Below are 13,265 nucleotides of genomic sequence, written 5' to 3'. Positions count from 1 at the left end.
CTGGTAGCTCTTTGGAAAAAAAGATGGGGGGAAGAAAAAAAAAAAAAAGGGCTTTGAAAACAGAAGGTTCTTGGTTGAGAAACCGTTTAACTCTGTAGGTATGGTGTCTTGAGAGCTGAGTGTCTCCGTGGAGCAAAGGAGGCGTGGGTGATGGAGCAACTGGAGCAAGGTGCACTGGAGTAACTGGAGGGAGATGAGGCACAGGTCTGTGGCTACAAACGGGTTGGTCCTGGTGGCCACAGGGCAATGGGCTGGCTCTGCTGGGTGGTCAGGCAGCAGGCGGGGTGTCTCCTTGGGGGGTCTCTGGCCACCCAGCCCTCTCTTCTTGCCTGCTCCGCGCTTTCCTTCCAGCGTGCCTTTCATCTGCTGCGTTTTAGGGAATCTGGTTTGATCCCATACTTAAAAGATGGACACATTAAGAAAAATAAATGAATGTACTTTTTATTGCCTCTGTGTTACGTGGGTTGAATTTTGGACTAAGGTTCGACCTACAAGTGAGGCAGGCACCTTTTTGTGTGCTTGGGTTGGTTTTGGGGGGGTGGGGGGGGTGTGTTTTGGGTTTTGGCTTGTGTTTGTTGTTTTGTTTTTTGTTTTTGTGGGTTTTTGTTGTGGTTTGTTTTTTTTCTTTAATAATAACAGATTAAGTTCTGTCCGTGCAGTGTGAGGCTGCGCATAGTAAATGCCCTGGCTCCACCACGCTGCCCCTGTCTTCAACTATTCAAGGCTTCAGATAATTCTGATACTGTTAAATTTTTTTTTTATGTGGTCTTGAGGTATGAATGTGGTTGCATAATTTCTCTCAAGAAGTAAAAGAAATACACACAGAAATATTAAGGAATGCTGGAGATCCTGAACTATCTTCTTCGAGGCACCCCTCACTATATACTTGAGACTTATCTATATTTTGAAGTTTCTTTTCCTTCCTGATACCAGCTTGTGACTTTTTGTATTGACAGGTTTCAGGTTCATTCCAGATGTTAATTAGCGACATTGGTATACGACGCTTTTAAAAAAAAAAATAAAAAAATCCTGTTTCCTGAGTAGGAAGATAACCCTGGGACTTCTGTAGCGCACACAGTCTGTCCCGTATCTGGTGTTGGAAGGTCTTGGTGGGTGTTTCAAGCTTCCCAGCAGTTGAATTACAGCAGTGAATGTCAGTGCTGGCCCAAGTCATGCACCTCCATTTACGTGTTGTCCCCAGGTTTTTTTCACCTAATACCGTGCATTGCTTTTAAGTATGCATTAATTTCATTCAAAGCATCTTAACTAAACCCCAGTAATTGATTCTACTTGTGTAGGGGTTGAGCAACTGGCTACATTATAGTGCCCAGGTGCCTGCTGTGTCGGTGACTTCAATTTAATCTCGTTTTTTTCCAAGGGTTCCTGTGTGTGTCTTCCCCACCTCACCAGTCGGCTTCTTGAACTGTGTAGGGAAATATTTGTAATGCGGGGCTTGCTTGCTCTTCCCTGCTATGTCTTTGAACCTCTCCTTTGAGGACTGTCTTTATTGAGTCATTTTGGGGGAAGAAGGTGACACGAGAGCTCTGATGTCAAGTACAGAATCAGACTGCAGCCATAGCATTTGATACCGTTCCCCTTAAATGCCAAATTGTGAATTCCCTTAGAGGCAGAATGAGTTTTTGGGCACCTCTCCAGGAGTCAAAGAATCCCAATTCTAGAGGTCGCTGGACTGAAAGAAGCCAAGAAAACGAGAAGTTAATGCAGAAATAACTGAAAAGTTTAAAAAAGAAAGAAGCTGAAAGCCCTTCTGTCTTGCACCTGAGCATTGACCCCTTTGGAGCTAATGGCCTACAAGATGGTTGTGTTTCTTCCTGTGGAATCTTTTAATTGAGGAAGGCAGGGTCTTCTCAAACTTCAGAGTTTTATGTTCCTGCGTTGCGGGACCTGGTTTGAAGCAGGCTTAGCTCTTTTGTAGCTGCGGGTGAGACTGCTGCCCGGGCTCGCCTGGCTATGGCTCATCTCCCACCCCTGCTGTCACACACCCCTTGTCACCCCCAAGGGCTGCTCCTGTCCGTGCAGACGCCGTGGGACTCTACTGGGGGAGCTGCGACTCGAATGAATGAGGAGATCCGATGAGGAATATTTGTGTAGAGAAAAAGGTGGTAATTAAGCAGCAAATCTTCGTGTCCTGATACTCCCCCGTATGCTTTCATGAAGACTTAGTCACAGAGAATGTAAAACTGGCTCTTTGGTGACAGGTGCTGAAATCTCCAAACTGCCTCTAAATTTTTATCCTCAATCAGTTTTGCAGTGCTGTAGAAACATTCCCCCCCCCCCCAAAAAAAAAAAAAAAAATCACGGATACTCTCAACTGGAGTTTAGGAAGTGTTTTTGGAAGAGCAGGACTATATCAAGTACTCGGGGATACTCCCAGTATCTCCTGGGAGTTTTCCTGGTGTCATTTCCAGTAGATGGATTAATTTATTTTATGCATTTTGTAAACTTGGGCTGACTTTGGTTATATTACCCGCTTCTGGAGCAGTGCCTATGTAAAGGGAAGGGTGCTTTCAGTACTAGGCTGCCGTGAAGTGTATAGTCAAGTTAAAGCTTATTTCTTGGTGTAAAACTGAATTTAACCAGCTGGGTTATTCAGATCACTGTCAGCTTAAGTACATTCAATTTCCCTGGTTTTCTGTGCCAGATTGTACAGTTCTGTACATTAATTCTGTTTGTTTTGAGTAGCTGCTGCTTTATCATCTACCTACTGCTAATTTAAGTCATGTGTAATGATTTCTTTGCAAGTAGAGGCTGATACAATAAAGATGTGAAAGACCTCTGCATCCCATAGCGCTCTGCTTTGCTTTGCTGACTTTTTCTGAAACGCTTCCCGTAGGTGATGCCACCTTCCCGCTCCACCTCAGATCTGCTGACTGTTCCTAAATGGTTTATTTCCTTTGACATTCGTTTTCTTTTGAAGAAGGGCAGCCACTTTGTATGTGTCAGGCTTGTGCCGGAATTTTAAATACTTTAATGCATTCTCATTATCTGCAAGGGTGGCTGGCTAATTAGCTTAGTAAATAATGGCTTGTAGTGTCTCTGGGAGGGATGACGTTAGGCATGCCACGTTTTCAGTGTCTTTTGAATCCGGCAGGGTTCCTGGGTGAGTCACTTGCTGTAGGTAGATGGAGGGGACGGCAGTAAGGTTGCCGGCTTTATTTAACTGCCACCGCTGGGGCCAACCTCATGGCCAGCAAGGGCGTTCTTCTTCCAAGCAATTGTGTCTTCTCTGGAGGCAAGCGAAGCCACTGACGCGCACGTGTTGGGAGGGAGAGGAGATACTTCTGCTTTTTGGTGCTGGGAAATCTAGAAGTGCTCGCTCGCTAGTCCCTCGACAGTTAGTCAGCTTTCGATGCTATTTCCAGGTTTTTTTTAATGCCTTTTGCTTCCTGTCGAAGGCAACTTCATATCTAGGGGTTTTTCTGTTGCTATATTGCAGGTTAAGGCTGTTGAATCCCTTCCTACAGGAAATACTTAAAACCTGTCGCAAACTAAAGCTATTTATATTTCTAATAATGAATAAAGGATACGTTAATTCTAGCTTTGAATGTCTTATGACTGTACTGGTAGGATTGTTTTATTATCTGTTTCTCTGAGATGTCTTGCCAGGAGTTAGGTGGCTTTATTCCCAGATTTAAAATGCATTCTCTTTCTCTTGGAAAGGGCATATGCTGTCTTGGCTCACTCTTTTTAATTTGAGTTTTGCAGGGGTCTGTGTTGTTCCAATTTTAGGTGTTCTATTTCTAAAGCCTTTCACATGCATGTAAAATATGATAAAAACTAAAATATTTCAAGGCTCTTACAATTACTGCGGGTGTAAACTTCAGCCTGCTTTTCATTTTTTCTGGATGTATCTATTAGTTCATGTAATTTGCGAAGGGAAAACTTGAGATATTCTTTAGATAAGGTTACTAATTAACATCAAAATGAAAAATCATGCCTGTGAAGGCGGCTCCGCAGTAGCGGATTACTCACCAGCCCCAGCAGCTGTCTCGTGGCTCCTGCAGAAGCGTTTTGTCCCTCTGATTTGGTATTCTGAGACGTTAGCCCATCCATTCTCCTACTCCCATCTACCCAGCCATACCCAAAGTGAGATGAATTGACCTGTAGCCAAGCTTAACTAGTCGTCATTCAACAAAATCGCTGGTGAGGAAACAGCTGTAAGTATTGACAAAATATTGTGCTGCCCTCCTTGAGCTCCTGGGTTGTCATTTGTGAGCAGCCTGGATTGGGCCTCACCTGCTCGCACAGCAATCGGGGGTGATCCAGCATCGTTTTCACCTACATGCTGCGTGAAGAAACACCGTAGGTTTAAAACAGAGCTTTTGCCAGCAATTCTGGTGTGTCTCTAGGGCCTGCGTAGACCCACACTGTAAGACTGTGGGGGCTGGTTGTTGCAGCATGATGCCGATGTGCTGCTTTTCCACTGCGTTCCAGAGTTTTCTAATGTTCTCTGCCGGGTTGGGTGGGAGCTGGGCTTGGGGCTCCGGTCCAGGATGGCCCAGGAGGAGCCCCCTGCCCCAGAGGCACCACCGACCGTGGCGGAGCAGCCTGGACCTGGGCTGCTGGAGTGCTGAGCCCCGGCACCATCACGCACCCTGCCTGCTCGCGGTGGGGAGGGAAGGACACAAGCTGGCAAGCTCCTAAAGAAGTAAGATGCCGAACCCACTATAAAATAACCTCTTTACATCTGGAATTGTGTAAAACAGAGCCAAGACACTCTTCTGCCTCCCATCTGCTGGCGAGGCATGAACTGCCAACCCCTGGAGGTCTCTGGGGAGGAAGCGTGCTGCTCTCCGGGGGAGACCTGGCAAACCTAACCGGGTAACAAGTTAGAGTCCGTCACCCTGGCTCTTGGAGCTCAACTGGAAAACATGTTCAAGGGAACAAGAAACATAAACCTCTTACACTTTGCAAAATATTTCAGGTATGTTGCTTTTGTTAACGCTGAGTCCAGTTTTGGCTCATAGAGTCCGACCTTTGCCCCAGCATCATGATTTAATGGAAACCAGGAAAACTCAGTTCAATGAAAACTCAGTTTTAGCATATGATGTATTATTGCCAATTTCACTTTTCTTCTGAGCTCTGGAGAAAAAGATGCATGTTATTGCAGGATGATTTTCTTGGCACCCTGGCACTCTTCCCACCATTGCTTATCTGTACGAGTAGATATTTTTGCCTCAGTGGTGGAAATGTGTTGCAGAGGTATAGAACCTGTGTGCTCTATATCATAAAACTTCCGCTGTTCACTTGTCTAGATATATAAGAATAAGCCTTAAGAGATCACCGGTAGCTCCATTACCTGGCAGCGGCACAAAAGTAGTACAAAATGTTTGAGAATCTGTCGTTTTCCAGACCAGACAGATAGTTCTCTTCATCCCTTCCCTTCCTCCCCTGCATCACAGGTGAAAAGAGCAGTAAAAAATAAATAAACTACCTCGTGCTGTTGCAATACCACTTTTTTTCCCTTAAGAAATAATACATTGACAGCACTAGACAGTAATTTTAAAGGACTTGCTCAGTTACTGTTGCCTGTGAAGATATTTGAATGAAATTGCTAGTTACCCCTGCAGCTGGAGCGCGAGGGGGGATGGATGGATGGATGGATGGATGGATGGATGTACAAGTTAGCGCGTAACTGGATTCTGCGTGGGCCGGGGTTGAAATTTATCACTTCATATGGTCAAGATTCGATTGTCCTTAAGATGTGAACTGCTTACAAACCAGCCCCAGCTCCTGCTAACCAGCCCCTGCATTTTCCACTGCTCCCAGCAAGCCCTCGAGTGGGAATTCTGGGGTAAGTTACAGGGATTAGGAGTGGGTTTTAGCCTGGAGCAGTCCTGAAGATTTTGGTCAGCTGCCGTGGAAGTTAAAAGATGTTATGAAATTTGGAAGAAGGCTAACCTGTGCGTTCTCTTGACGTTCTTTTTTTTGTCAGGGAACAGACTCTGCAAGAGTGAAGTTATAACGTATAGCTCTCATACGGGAAAGCAAGACTTTTGGAGGGTTTTTTTTTAATATTAATGAAGATACTGGAAATACGTTACTAATTTGAAATACCTGTTTCAAAGGCAGTGAAATGCTTTTGAAAACGCACTGGTAAAACAGGCCTTTCCTGATTATAACTGCATTACATAAAAAAAGAAATAACCAAACCAGGTGTCAAAATAGAAATTGAGCTGTGTGATGGCCTTGGTCGAAGTTGTTTTGATAATCACAAAGAAATCCTTTTTTCTGAGCAGAATGGTGTGGTTTTGTGGTTGGTTGTTCTTGTGGGGGTTTTTTCGGTTTTTTTTTTTCTTTTCTGGCTCAGATCTCTGAAACCTGTTCTTGTTCTTTATCGTATTTGGCACCTTGTGTCTGTGAGCGGTCTGCGTCAAGGACGTGGACTCGTCATTTAGTCCTAATTCTTTCAGTAGTTTGAAACATTTGTGTGAGCAAATGTAGGAAACAGGATACAGTAATTATTCAAAACCACCCCCACCCTAGATTAAAGTCAGTAATATTTTTAGCTTAGTTTACCCATTTAAATTGATTTGTGGCAACTGAGCAACACTTCGACTAGCTGGAGGTTTAGGCGACCAGGAAAGGCCCGAAGTGCAGGACGGATGATCTGCTGCTGGTAATGGGAAAAAGCTCGGCAGGCGGCAGTTGGAAGTAGTAGGCACCTAATTTTAACAGATATAGGTTTAGTGTAAGATGATATGGTGAGAGTCGATGTACTTTTATATAGATAAAGATAACGTCAAGTTATTGGTTAACATAATAACAGAGGATTCTGGTACTAAGGTATAATCTCTGCTCTTGAAGCTGTCTCTGTGCAGAGATTCCCATCTGCAGAGGCCGAAACCTCTCTGGAAACTGAATTTTTAGAAGGTTTTTCTGCCCTCCATAGGTAAACTTACACGTTAGTCATTGGGGTGAGGTTTAATTTTAAATATTGCTTTCGGTTAGTACCCCAGGATCACTGGTTGCATATATTTTGTATTGTTTCAGGTGGATTTACTGTGTCACATCTCTATTACACTTTCTTTTATTCATTGCATATGTGTGCATAATCAATTTTTTAGAGGAATGAGGTGGTTGCGTTGTCTTGTTGTTTATGTAACCTCACCTTTTTGGAGTGGTTTCCTTGTATTTCGTTGTTCAGAGGGTGTCTGATGGTCAGTAAGTAGAGACCAAGTGTTTTTCCTGACTGTTACGGCACAGGTTGAAGCCAGAGGGGTTGCAGTGAACACAACGTGCTGCAACGTCGCTGGCTTCGCGTAAACAATTGAAACTGTTTTTTAAAGCTGATGATCAGTTACTCATTTGCCTGATGAAGATCATTATTTTTGAATAAATGGACAGTAACAGTAGGTGTCGGAAAGTTCCTGTTTTGATGATGCAGCTTTACCGTGGTATGTTGGAATGATGGAGTGCCCGCTAAGAGGCAGCAAGCAGCCTGCAGCCTGGTAGCATCAGCTCATTTGAATGTAGTATAAAACTTTTTCATGTGTCTCTGGACACTCTCATTGGCATGCTTTGTCAAGTTAATTGTTGTCCATAGACAGTTGTAGATATGAAGGGGTAATATCCCTGGAATTTATCTGCGTGGTGCACTGGAGTCGTTCTCCACTTTGTCAGTGCTTCCATTTGTCCGCCGTGTTTTACGGCGTGCTGTCAGCCGGCCGTTAGTCACGGGGAGATCCTGGAGTAGACCTGAGCTGCCTTAGAGGAGGGTGCTGAGCTCTTCCACGTCCCAGGTCTCCGTCTGACGTTACTGCAAGTGGTTTTTGCACAAGAACCTTGCCGTGTGTCAGGTAGCGTTTGCTGTGCCAGTCCCTGCTGGTAAGTGCATCTCATGGCAGCAAGAGCTTTGATTTCGTTCCATAAACACTTCTCAGATTTGGAACAAAGCGGTGCATTTTCTCCAAGTTTCAAATTTGTCATCTCCAAGTTTCAAATTTGTCAATAAATACCTACATGGCCGACAAATCCAAAACTTGGAGTGGAAGAGGCATTGCAACTTGTTCCGCAGTTCCCAGCTGAAGGTATATTGAAGTTGCACGCGTGGTCTGTAAATATCTGAAGTGCCTTAGTCCTGATTTCACTGTTACATTATGTTACGTGGTGGGCTATGTGGGTGTTTCATTATTTTAACTATGTGCAGCAGATGTCCCTCATCCAAAGGCCTGACATATTTTAGCTGGTCTAGAGACCTGTTTTCCGCTAACAGGCAGAGCTGATACCCGGCAAAAGCTCGTTACACGTGGGACGTGGAGCACACTACTTTGTACATCCTTTACTGAATTACAGACATCTTCTAAAAGTTAACTGTCACTATAGACTATAGCAACTTGTCAAAGGTACCTGGTATTTTTGTTTCACTCGGGAGTGTAGTTGTCGTGTTAGAGATTTAGTACCTGCCAAAGCCTACTGTATTTTTTTTCTGTAGTTCAACCTAATCAAACGTCTGACCTTAGCCTTTCTTGAGGTTGCCGGTGTCTTAGGACTGGATGCTAATTGCAGGCAAAAAGCATCTGTCATGTAGTCAAAGCTCTCTTATTTCCGAGTTCCACAGCTGCCGCGGTGCTAATAGAGGTCCCAGAGCTAAACCGGTCGTCCGTAGAGAAGAATATAAACCAGAGATGGCTTTTTCTTCCTGCCTGCCCTGTGGCGGTTAAGTCCTTGAAGGCCTGAACCCTGAAGATATGCACTTGATACCTTCAAGTATCAGCTTCCAGCCGTCACTAGGAGTTACCAGCCTGGGCTGCCGGTGCTGCGGGTCTGCTGCTCCCTCCACTGCTGAGCTGGGGGGGGTCTGCCCTGCCTGTGAACAGCCACGCAGCCATTCCCATCTTCAGGACCATCCGGAAAGGTCGAGGAGGAATTCCTTAACCTTTAAAAATTATTCAACTGGAATTTCAGGCATGGAGTTTAACCCTAAGTCTCGGTAGACCTTGGCACAGCAGATGTTGCTCTTTGGTTGGGGATGGCGTGCTTCAGGGCTAGAGTCGATCAATGAGGAGCTCTGTGTCCTTACTGAAGTGTGTTGTCTTATCCTGAGGACAGCATAGATGATGCTTTAATATCTCTTGCTCTTTAAATGAGAGGTATGTGGTTAGACCCGGGGGCTCGCAGAATGGCTTGCTCTCTTGTTTTCCCATCTTAATTTGTCCCTGACTCGCATCCTTCGCTAGGTGCGTGCTGAGGATCTTCACTGCGTGACTCCCTTCTGGGTCAGGCAGTCAGCTTGGGTAGCTCAAATTTGACTTACTCAAAGCAGAGATTGTTAACAAAGGTTGTGAAATTGTGTGTTCTCCCCTTGTTAACTCCTGTGTGGTGCCTTGAGAGATGGAAACTCGCTTGTTGTCTGTGTCCCCGTCCCCTCTCCCGTGTTCTCACTGCTAACAGATTGTGTCATTATTAGCTTTACTAAGAGCTCTATTAATTTTACAGTTTGTTCTTCTCTGAAAGATTAAAAACTTAAGGGGGTATCAGGGTTGAAGCAATCTATTTGAGGGCAGAAATTGATGGTCCCAGCCAACAGCACATGGCTTTTGAGGCAGAGGTTCTGGATATGTGATGGATTATTTAGGAGTTAGTTAAAGGGAAGAGAGAGCAAATGCATCCTAATAAGAATATTGCTGTAGGGTTGAGCTGGATTCGCATTAACACTCTTCTCAATATTTTTAGCTCTTTGCAAACATAGAAGTAAAGCTACTTTTTGCAATAAGCTTTTCTGCAGTATTTTGTACACTTCGTAAAAGATATTTCAAGACTTTTTGCAGCTATACGGTTGAGAAGAATCTTGGAAGGACCTTTCTACTTGAAATGCGTTTCCTGTATCTAGTGCTGTCTTTAGTCTCATGCGGTCTTGCAAAGCCCGTTCTACTTATTAAATATGCAGTAAAGCTCTTCTGTTTGGTAGAAGATTGTATGTTTGAACAGCAGAAGTCCTCATTCCTCCTGTATTTTAAGATTAAAAATTCAGCTGCAACGCTACCTTCAGATTCAGAGCCATTAGAATGGATTTTTCAGATTTATTCTCCTGATTATAACACAGAAAATTAATTGCTTTTGACTGTAAAGAATTATGACCCATTCATTATTTAAGCACCTTCTCGATGGATGAAGCTTTTGCACTGACTTCGAGACTTTTCACTGAAATAAGGCTGCTTTTTTTTTTTTTTTTTTAAACTGGTATAGAGCGTGATGCACCTGTGTCAGACAGCGGAAGCACTGCATGCTCGTTAGGGGTGAGGACTGGTGGGAAAGAAAACCAGCGCTTTCTCTGGGTCTGGTTTGCTCGAGTATTCAACGTACAGGTAGCAGAGCCTGCTGGGAGAAAACAGGGGTAAATTACTCGAACAGCACTTAAAATAAAGACTCTGGTTTTTTTTTTTTAAAAAAAAGAAGATTTATTAGTTTCTTAAAACGTCCTGGTGGTAGAGAATACCCCGTTGGTTTTGCTGGTGTGTGTATTGGAAGTGTTTGGGTTACAAACCGGGGAGGGGACGCTGTGTTTCACTCCAGCTATATTCCCCTCTGCTCACCGTTCAGCTCCCCGCTGCAGCTTCTCATGCTGCCGATTCAGAAGGTCTCAAATGATTTTGGGGGATATTTTAAGTCTTTGGTCTTGTCCTTTTAGCAGACTAAGAAAGAAGAAAAAAGTGAAATTTCTTAAATCTTGTTGATTAAAACCAGCGGAAGCACCACGATAACGTTTTGGTTACCTCTAAGCTCAGAAACATTTGCTGAATGCCCTTAGTAGCCAAACCTCTGTAATTGTTCATCACAGAAATAAATGTGACACTTTGTGAACGAGGCATTTGTAGTAATTCTGGGTGTTACATGGGGTAACTCCCAGAGCACATGGTTCTTGATGTCAAATATGACAGAGCTTTAATTCATTACAGTACAATTGTGTTCCTAGTATCTTAACAGGAATGAAACTGTTGATTAGGTCGCGATGATTTCATAAAGCTTTTTCCCATAAGGACAGATTACAGGAAATACTGACATCAGGGATTTATCCTGGACGAGCACTGAATTCTGTTCCCGAGCCTGGGCACTCACCGGAGGAGGGAGTCGGCGCTTTCCCAGATGCGCTGCAGTTTTCAGTTCGTTTGTGCAGTCCTCTCCGGTCAGATTCTTCAGTCTCAATTTTTTTGCAGTTGTCTTAACACAGCCTACATCTAAAAGTGAGTTCCTAGTGATGTTGACGTTTCCTTCTGACTAATTGCATTTAAAGGTTTTGCACAGTACGCTCAGAATACAGTGGGGGTTTTTTCCTCTTATATATCTTACCTTTCCTTGTGAAAACAACTGGTTTTGCATTTGAGAGAGATGCGTTTTATCTTAAAATTAGTCTCTTTGAGAATTTAAGAAAATAGATTTATCATGTGCTGCTTTGAAGCGTTAGAAGGATTTGAGAGGCAGTTAGCCAACTGACATTTAAAACCCTTGAGAACTTGTTCCAGCCAAACCTCTTGCAAAAAAAGTAAATGCAGCTAAGGCTTAGTTACTCAAAAGATTGTAGCTGGCAGTTCAGCGCCTGTAATCATCTTGGAACATCCTGAAACGTGTTCTTTTCTTTAGCTGTTGTATCAAGGCTTTTGGGTTGTGTTCGTGAACCTGTCACTTCTCTAAATCAGAAATCTTTCTCGTGTTATTGAAGCACCCTGACTTTGAACGTTACGTTCATTGCAGTAGCCCATACAAAGAACGCTTTTTGTACAGGGACTGTATTTCTGACACTTTCTAGATGGCTGTAATCTGGAGCTGGAGTCTTGCTAGTTTGACGTCTCTAAATGATACGGATCATTTGTCCTTGCTAAATTCTTGGCAAGGTGGTCCTGTTGGAAGCGCCAGGCTCCTGCCTGGCACCATGACCAACGGTTGGTCTACCAGGGACCCAAGAGGAAGACCCAGGGTTGGAGCCAGGACTCGGCAGCCCAGCAGCCAGCATCTGCCGGGCCGTGCCACGGCTCGCACCGGCCGCTGGAGGAGATGCTCCTGCCTGTGGTGCTTCTCATGCAGGTTCTCACGGGGCTTCAGTCTCAAGGGCCTTTCCTTTGGCTTTCGCCCTCTCATCTTGGTTATACAAAGAATTTTTGCTAGACAAGAGACATCTTTTTTGAGAAGAACCCATGCAGACCAGCTCATTTATTGTAGTGAAACTAGCAAGTGCTGTATTTGATACGATTATGGCAAATGGACCGGCCCAAACCTGACCTCTCTGCTTTGGGTAGTGCTGGTGCGCTCTTGAGCTGCAGAGGATGTAGCCTGGTCTTTATGTATTATGAAAGGATGAGCTTTTGACACCTCTGTTTGAAAAGGGAGGAAGAAAGAGGCAAATTCAGTTTTACAGTATACACAATTTTAATAACAAAATTTTTCTGTACACTGCACTTTGTTTTACTCCATTACTTACACCCCCTCCCACCAGAAAGTGGCTCTTTAAACATAATTTAAATACAATGCATCTAAGACTCCTTTTTCATCTCTGGTCACTAAGCTGGTAGAATAGTTCACTCACTAATGTTTTCGTGATGGTAAAAAGAAAAATGGGGTGGATTTTGTTTGGTTCTTTTTCCTTTTCTTTTTTCTTTCTTTTTTTTTCCCCCTTTTTTTTTTTTTTTTTGTTTTTAAACAAAGGAGTGGCTGAAGGTGCAGCTTTTCATTGCTTAGCCCAGAGGCGCACAAGCTGTGCGGTGGTTTGCCCTGTCTGAGGCTTGATGATATCCATCAAAGCTTCTGTTTACCTTTCCCCAGATACCTCTCAAAAGGTTTTTATACAAGATGTGAAATGCTGAATTTCCAGATGACTCTGAAATGAGCTTTAAGCATCCTGCTGGCGTGATGGCTCTCAAAGCAAAGCCTGGCACCAGTTCTAGCGTACGGGGCTCTGCGACGGAGGGAGGAGCTGCTGCTGGGCAACTGCCTTGGATTTCTGTTGTCTCCTTGTTCCTTTATTTGGGGGAGGAGAAATACTGTATCCCTCTCTGAACTTCTAATTTTTATGGAAAACTTCATAAGAAAGATGAAATTCAGCTTCTGGGTAGACTTCATAGGTCTGAACAGATGGGTTTTGATAGCTACGCAGATCACAGAATGAAATCAATTTTATTTTCATTAAAGTAGCACAGAAATTAACTTAAACACATTAAAAAAATAAGTGTGCAGTGCAGAATTCTAGTTTAAAGCCACTGGATATTTCTGATTTTACATATTAGCAACTGTCTTCTAAGGGGGGTAATGGG

At 43.8% G+C, this 13,265-nt stretch overlaps 1 protein-coding gene across 3 annotated transcripts in view; it reads left to right on the top strand.

Annotated features, from left to right (window-relative positions):
- The window catches only part of CTNNA1 (catenin alpha 1), a 122,222-nt gene that overhangs the window by 43,048 nt on the left and 65,909 nt on the right, over window positions 1-13,265 (top strand). The gene's annotated exons all lie outside the window — the stretch shown is intronic.

This window comes from Chroicocephalus ridibundus, chromosome 11 (genome assembly GCF_963924245.1).
Source record: "Chroicocephalus ridibundus chromosome 11, bChrRid1.1, whole genome shotgun sequence".
Classification (NCBI taxonomy): domain Eukaryota; kingdom Metazoa; phylum Chordata; class Aves; order Charadriiformes; family Laridae; genus Chroicocephalus; species Chroicocephalus ridibundus.
This window is presented reverse-complemented; position numbering and strand designations above follow the sequence as displayed.